Source organism: Balearica regulorum, chromosome 14 (assembly GCF_011004875.1).
Source record: "Balearica regulorum gibbericeps isolate bBalReg1 chromosome 14, bBalReg1.pri, whole genome shotgun sequence".
Classification (NCBI taxonomy): domain Eukaryota; kingdom Metazoa; phylum Chordata; class Aves; order Gruiformes; family Gruidae; genus Balearica; species Balearica regulorum.
In genome coordinates, this window is record NC_046197.1 from 21,945,356 (window position 1) to 21,951,488 (window position 6,133).

Below are 6,133 nucleotides of genomic sequence, written 5' to 3' on the forward strand. Positions count from 1 at the left end.
GCAGGTGAGCGGAAAGCCACGGCGGTTATGAGGAGGGGGGTGTTGCGGGAGAGGTCGGTGTTGAGCGGTGCGATGCTGACTGGCACTGTTGTATTGTTTGTGTTGTGGTTTTTTTTTAATGGTAGCTGATGAAGAGGAACCAAGCGACCGCAGGACCATCCCGGTTTGCCAACGCACAGCACGCAGGGTCTTCTGTCGCGGATGGTTCCAGGATCCCCGGCCCTCTGAAAGCTAAGTTGAGGGACCGGGGCTAGGGAGGGAGTGGGATGTAGGAAGGGGGCAAGTTTGAGGGCTGCAGGGGAGGGGTTTTATGGTTAGCGCAGGGGAGAGAGCTGTCTGGGAGCAGTGCCCTTTGGGTGGGCAAAGGGAGCGGGTTATTTGTCAGCAGGATGCTAGACTGTGCCGGGCAGGGCAGTTCCAGCCTGTGTCTGTGGTAAGTTTGTTGTGTATGTTTGTTTTCTGTGTGTTAGCCCTTCCTCGGGTCTCAGCGCCCTCTTTGCGCTTAAGGGGCACGGCGTGCTTCTCGGGCGCCATCCCTAGGGTCTCGAATGCCCGTACTCGTCGGGGTAGTGCCGATCGGGCGCTTCTTTTCTTGCACAGCAAGCTTACGGTGCGGATCGGTGTTGCATCTCGGCAGTTTCCAGTGGATCCCCTCTTCTTGCAGCTTCTTCCCAGGCCGGGCCGGGACCTCCGCTCTCCAGCCATCCCTTTTCAGGGACCGGGGCTTCCTCCCCGCATCCTCGCGTTCTTAGGTCTCGAAGACCGCTTCTCGCGCATCCGTCATCTCGGTTTTGACCGTAACTTCTTATAACGGGCCATCGCAGTCCATTCTCTTCCGGGGTTGCCGTAGAGCTTCCTCGCCCGGGCGTCGCGCCCTGTCGGTCGTCTCGCTCGACATTCGTCTCTGGTCCGGGAGTCCTTCTTCTCGCTGAGAGTTTTCTCTCAGCTTTGCGTCACATCATTTGTAGAGTTCTGTGTAGCGTTGGTCTCTGTGTGTGTGTGGTTGGGCGTGGAGCTGCTCTGCCCGGGGGTGTCGAGTCAGGGTTAGGTGGAGTAGCAATAAGAGTGTACGGTTAGTATGTTGATATGCCCGGTCTGGAATGGTTTGGCTCTCACTCAGCCTCTGGGTGACTTGTTTAAGAATTTGGTGTGTTTTTTTTCAGTTGCGGACAGAGAAGACGCGCACCAAAGAGCGGCAGAGGCGGCGAGCGGAGTGCCGCACGAAGGCGGGTTGCCTGGTGGCGTCGGAGGTAAGAGGTGGCTGGTGGCTGTATGGCTACATTAAGATTTGTCTGGGGATTCTTGATTTTTTGAAGGCGTGAAGCTGGATATCAGCACGGGAGGTGACTCAGGCCAGGTGCGCAGTGACTAGTGGGCTGAAGTAGCAGTTATTTTTCAGGTGTCACACTGATGGCTAAGATGCAGGTATTCTTTCTTTGTGTTTTCTAGGTGGGGTGCAAGCATGGCAGCCCAAAATGACAGAGGCTAGGTGAGCAAGCGGCTGAGGTAAAGGAGCAGGAGATAGGAATCTGTGCGGGCAGGCTGCGGTTTTGGGCACCGTCTCGGCACGTGCCTTTTGCTTTGTTTTTGGCAGGTGCCGCAGGGAGCCTCGGAGGGGCGAAGCCGCGTGCCGAGGAGCGGTCCGAGAAGGTTAGACGCTCGTCAGTTTCTCGTACCAGAGCATTATATGGCAACTCATTTGAGCATTTCCCTCTGGTTTTGCAGGAGCTGTGTGGCCACTGTTGGAACTGGATATGCATTTGAGGTGAGCTGGAAAAACAGCGAGGGCGATCCTGGGAATGGTGACTTCCCACAAACATAGGAGTAATTTTGTGTCTCTTGTGTCTCTAGGTGCCACAGGTGATGACAGCTGCGGCGTCAGTCTCTGGAACGAGCAGGTGAGCGGAAAGCCACGGCGGTTACGAGGAGGGGGGTGTTGCGGGAGAGGTCGGTGTTGAGCGGCGTGATGCTGACTGGCACTGTTGTATTGTTTGTGTTGTGGGTGTTTTTTTTTAATGGTAGCTGATGAAGAGGAACCAAGCGACCGCAGGACCATCCCGGTTTGCCAACGCACAGCACGCGGGTCTTCCGTCGCGGATGGTTCCGGATCCCCGGCCCTCTGAAAGCTAAGTTGAGGGACCGGGGCTAGGGAGGGAGCGGGATGTAGGAAGGGGGCAAGTTTGAGGGCTGCAGGGGAGGGGTTTTATGGTTAGCGCAGGGGAGAGAGCTGTCTGGGAGCAGCGCCCTTTGGGTGGGCAAAGGGAGCGGGTTATTTGTCAGCATGATGCTAGACTGTGCCGGGCAGGGCAGTTCCAGCCTGTGTCTGTGGTATGTTTGTTGTGTATGTTTGTTTTCTGTGTGTTAGCCCTTCCTCGGGTCTCGGCGCCCTCTTTGCGCTCGAGGGGCACGGCGTGCTTCTCGGGCGCCATCCCTAGGGTCTCGAATGCCCGTACTCGTCGGGGTAGTGCCGATCGGGCGCTTCTTTTCTTGCACAGCAAGCTTACGGTGCGGATCAGTGTTGCATCTCAGAAGTTTCCAGCGGATCCCCTCTTCTTGCAGCTTCTTCCCAGGCTGGGCCGGGACCTCCGCTCTCCAGCCATCCCTTTTCAGGGACCGGGGCTTCCTCCCCGCATCCTCGCGTTCTTAGGTCTCGAAGACCGCTTCTCGCGCATCCGTCATCTCGGTTTTGACCGTAACTTCTTATAACGGGCCATCGCAGTCCATTCTCTTCCGGGGTTGCCGTAGAGCTTCCTCGCCCGGGCGTCGCGCCCTGTCGGTCGTCTCGCTCGACATTCGTCTCTGGTCCGGGAGTCCTTCTTCTCGCTGAGAGTTTTCTCTCAGCTTTGCGTCACATCATTTGTAGAGTTCTGTGTAGCGTTGGTCTCTGTGTGTGTGTGTGTTGGGCGTGGAGCTGCTCTGCCCGGGGGTGTCGAGTCAGGGTTAGGTGGAATAGCAATAAGAGTGTACGCTTAGTATGTTGATATGCCCGGTCTGGAATGGTTTGGCTCTGACTCAGCCTCTGGGTGACTCGTTTAAGAATTTGGTGTGGTTTTTTTCAGATGCGGACAGAGAAGATGCGCACCAAAGAGCGGCAGAGGCGGCGAGCGGAGTGCCGCACGAAGGCGGGTCGGCCGGTGGCGTCGGAGGGAAGAGGTGGCTGGTGGCTGTATGGCTACATTAAGATTTGTCTGGGGATTCTTGATTTTTTTGAAGGCGTGAAGCTGGATATCAGCACGGGAGGTGACTCGGGCCAGGTGCGCAGCGACTAGTGGGCTGAAGTAGCAGTTATTTTTCAGGTGTCACATTGATGGCTAAGATGCAGGTATTCTTTGTTTGTGTTTTCTAGGTGGGGTGCAAGCATGGCAGCCCAAAATGACGGAGGCTAGGTGAGCGAGCGGCTGAGGTAAAGGAGCAGGAGATAGGAATCTGTGCGGGCAGGCTGCGGTTTTGGGCACCGTCTCGGCACGTGCCTCTCTGCTTTGTTTTTGGCAGGTGCCGCTGGGAGCCTCGGAGGGGCGAAGCCGCGTGCCGAGGAGCGGTCCGAGAAGGTTAGACGCTCGTCAGTTTCTCGTACCAGAACATTATATGGCAACTCATTCGAGCCTTTCCCTTTGGTTTTGCAGGAGCTGTGTGGCCACTGTTGGAACTGGATATGCCTTTGAGGTGAGCTGGAAAAACAGCGAGGGCGATCCTGGGAATGGTGACTTCCCACAAACATAGGAGTAATTTTGTGTCTCTTGTGTCTCTAGGCGCCACAGGCGATGACAGCTGCGGTGTCAGTCTCTGGAACGAGCAGGTGAGCGGAAAGCCACGGCGGTTACGAGGAGGGGGGTGTTGCGGGAGAGGTCGGTGTTGAGCGGCGTGATGCTGACTGGCACTGTTGTATTGTTTGTGTTGTGGGGTTTTTGTAACGGTAGCTGATGAAGAGGAACCAAGCGACCGCAGGACCATCCCGGTTTGCCGACGCACAGCACGCGGGTCTTCCGTCGCGGATGGTTCCAGATCCCCGGCCCTCTGAAAGCTAAGTTGAGGGACCGGGGCTAGGGAGGGAGTGGGATGTAGGAAGGGGGCAAGTTTGAGGGCTGCAGGGGAGGGGTTTTATGGTTAGCGCAGGGGAGAGAGCTGTCTGGGAGCAGCGCCCTTTGGGTGGGCAAAGGGAGCGGGTTGTTTGTCAGCATGATGCTAGACTGTGCCGGGCAGGGCAGTTCCAGCCTGTGTCTGTGGTATGTTTGTTGTGTATGTTTGTTTTCTGTGTGTTAGCCCTTCCTCGGGTCTCGGCGCCCTCTTTGCGCTCAAGGGGCACGGCGTGCTTCTCGGGCGCCATCCCTAGGGTCTCGAATGCCCGTACTCGTCGGGGTAGTGCCGATCGGGCGCTTCTTTTCTTGCACAGCAAGCTTACGGTGTGGATCAGTGTTGCATCTCAGAAGTTTCCAGCAGATCCCCTCTTCTTGCAGCTTCTTCCCAGGCTGGGCCGGGACCTCCGCTCTCCAGCCATCCCTTTTCAGGGACCGGGGCTTCCTCCCCGCATCCTCGCGTTCTTAGGTCTCGAAGACCGCTTCTCGCGCATCCGTCATCTCGGTTTTGACCGTAACTTCTTATAACGGGCCATCGCAGGTCCATTCTCTTCCGGGGTTGCCGTAGAGCTTCCTCGCCCGGGCGTCGCGCCCTGTCGGTCGTCTCGCTCGACATTCGTCTCTGGTCCGGGAGTCCTTCTTCTCGCTGAGAGTTTTCTCTCAGCTTTGCGTCACATCATTTGTAGAGTTCTGTGTAGCGTTGGTCTCTGTGTGTGTGTGGTTGGGCGTGGAGCTGCTCTGCCCGGGGGTGTCGAGTCAGGGTTAGGTGGAATAGCAATATGAGTGTATGGTTAGCATGTTGATATGCCCGGTCTGGAATGGTTTGGCTCTCACTCAGCCTCTGGGTGACTTGTTTAAGAATTTGGTGTGTTTTTTTTCAGTTGCGGACAGAGAAGACGCGCACCAAAGAGCGGCAGAGGCGGCGAGCGGAGCGCCGCACGAAGGCGGGTCGGCCGGTGGCGTCGGAGGGAAGAGGTGGCTGGTGGCTGTATGGCTACATTAAGATTTGTCTGGGGATTCTTGATTTTTTGAAGGCGTGAAGCTGGATATCAGCACGGGAGGTGACTCGGGCCAGGTGCGCAGTGACTAGTGGGCTGAAGTAGCAGTTATTTTTCAGGTGTCACACTGATGGCTAAGATGCAGGTATTCTTTGTTTGTGTTTTCTAGGTGGGGTGCAAGCATGGCAGCCCAAAATGACGGAGGCTAGGTGAGCGAGCGGCTGAGGTAAAGGAGCAGGAGATAGGAATCTGTGCGGGCAGGCTGCGGTTTTGGGCACCGTCTCGGCACGTGCCTCTCTGCTTTGTTTTTGGCAGGTGCCGCTGGGAGCCTCGGAGGGGCGAAGCCGCGTGCCGAGGAGCGGTCCGAGAAGGTTAGACGCTCGTCAGTTTCTCGTACCAGAGCATTATATGGCAACTCATTTGAGCGTTTCCCTCTGGTTTTGCAGGAGCTGTGTGGCCACTGTTGGAACTGGATATGCATTTGAGGTGAGCTGGAAAAACAGCGAGGGCGATCCTGGGAATGGTGACTTCCCACAAACATAGGAGTAATTTTGTGTCTCTTGTGTCTCTAGGCGCCACAGGCGATGACAGCTGCGGTGTCAGTCTCTGGAACGAGCAGGTGAGCGGAAAGCCACGGCTGTTACGAGGAGGGGGGTGTTGCGGGAGAGGTCGGTGTTGAGCAGGCGTGATGCTGACTGGCACTGTTGTATTGTGTTGTGGTTTTTTTTTAATGGTAGCTGATCGAAGAGGAACCGAAGCGACCGCAGGACCATCCCGGTTTGCCAACGCACAGCACGCGGGTCTTCCGTCGCGGATGGTTCCGGATCCCCGGCCCTCTGAAAGCTAAGTTGAGGGACCGGGGCTAGGGAGGGAGTGGGATGTAGGAAGGGGGCAAGTTTGAGGGCTGCAGGGGAGGGGTTTTATGGTTAGCGCAGGGGAGAGAGCTGTCTGGGAGCAGCGCCCTTTGGGTGGGCAAAGGGAGCGGGTTGTTTGTCAGCATGATGCTAGCCTGTGCCGGGCAGGGCAGTTCCAGCCTGTGTCTGTGGTATGTTTGTTGTGTAT

At 56.8% G+C, this 6,133-nt stretch overlaps 1 long non-coding RNA gene across 1 annotated transcript; it reads left to right on the forward strand.

Moving 5' to 3' along the window:
• Window positions 1-1,591: 1,591 nt before the first annotated feature.
• Window positions 1,592-4,021, forward strand: LOC142603874 (uncharacterized). The gene is made up of 4 exons (XR_012837770.1): window positions 1,592-1,650; window positions 1,726-1,765; window positions 3,750-3,796; window positions 3,918-4,021. It is a non-coding gene; the product is annotated as an uncharacterized LOC142603874 (long non-coding RNA).
• Window positions 4,022-6,133: the final 2,112 nt, after the last annotated feature.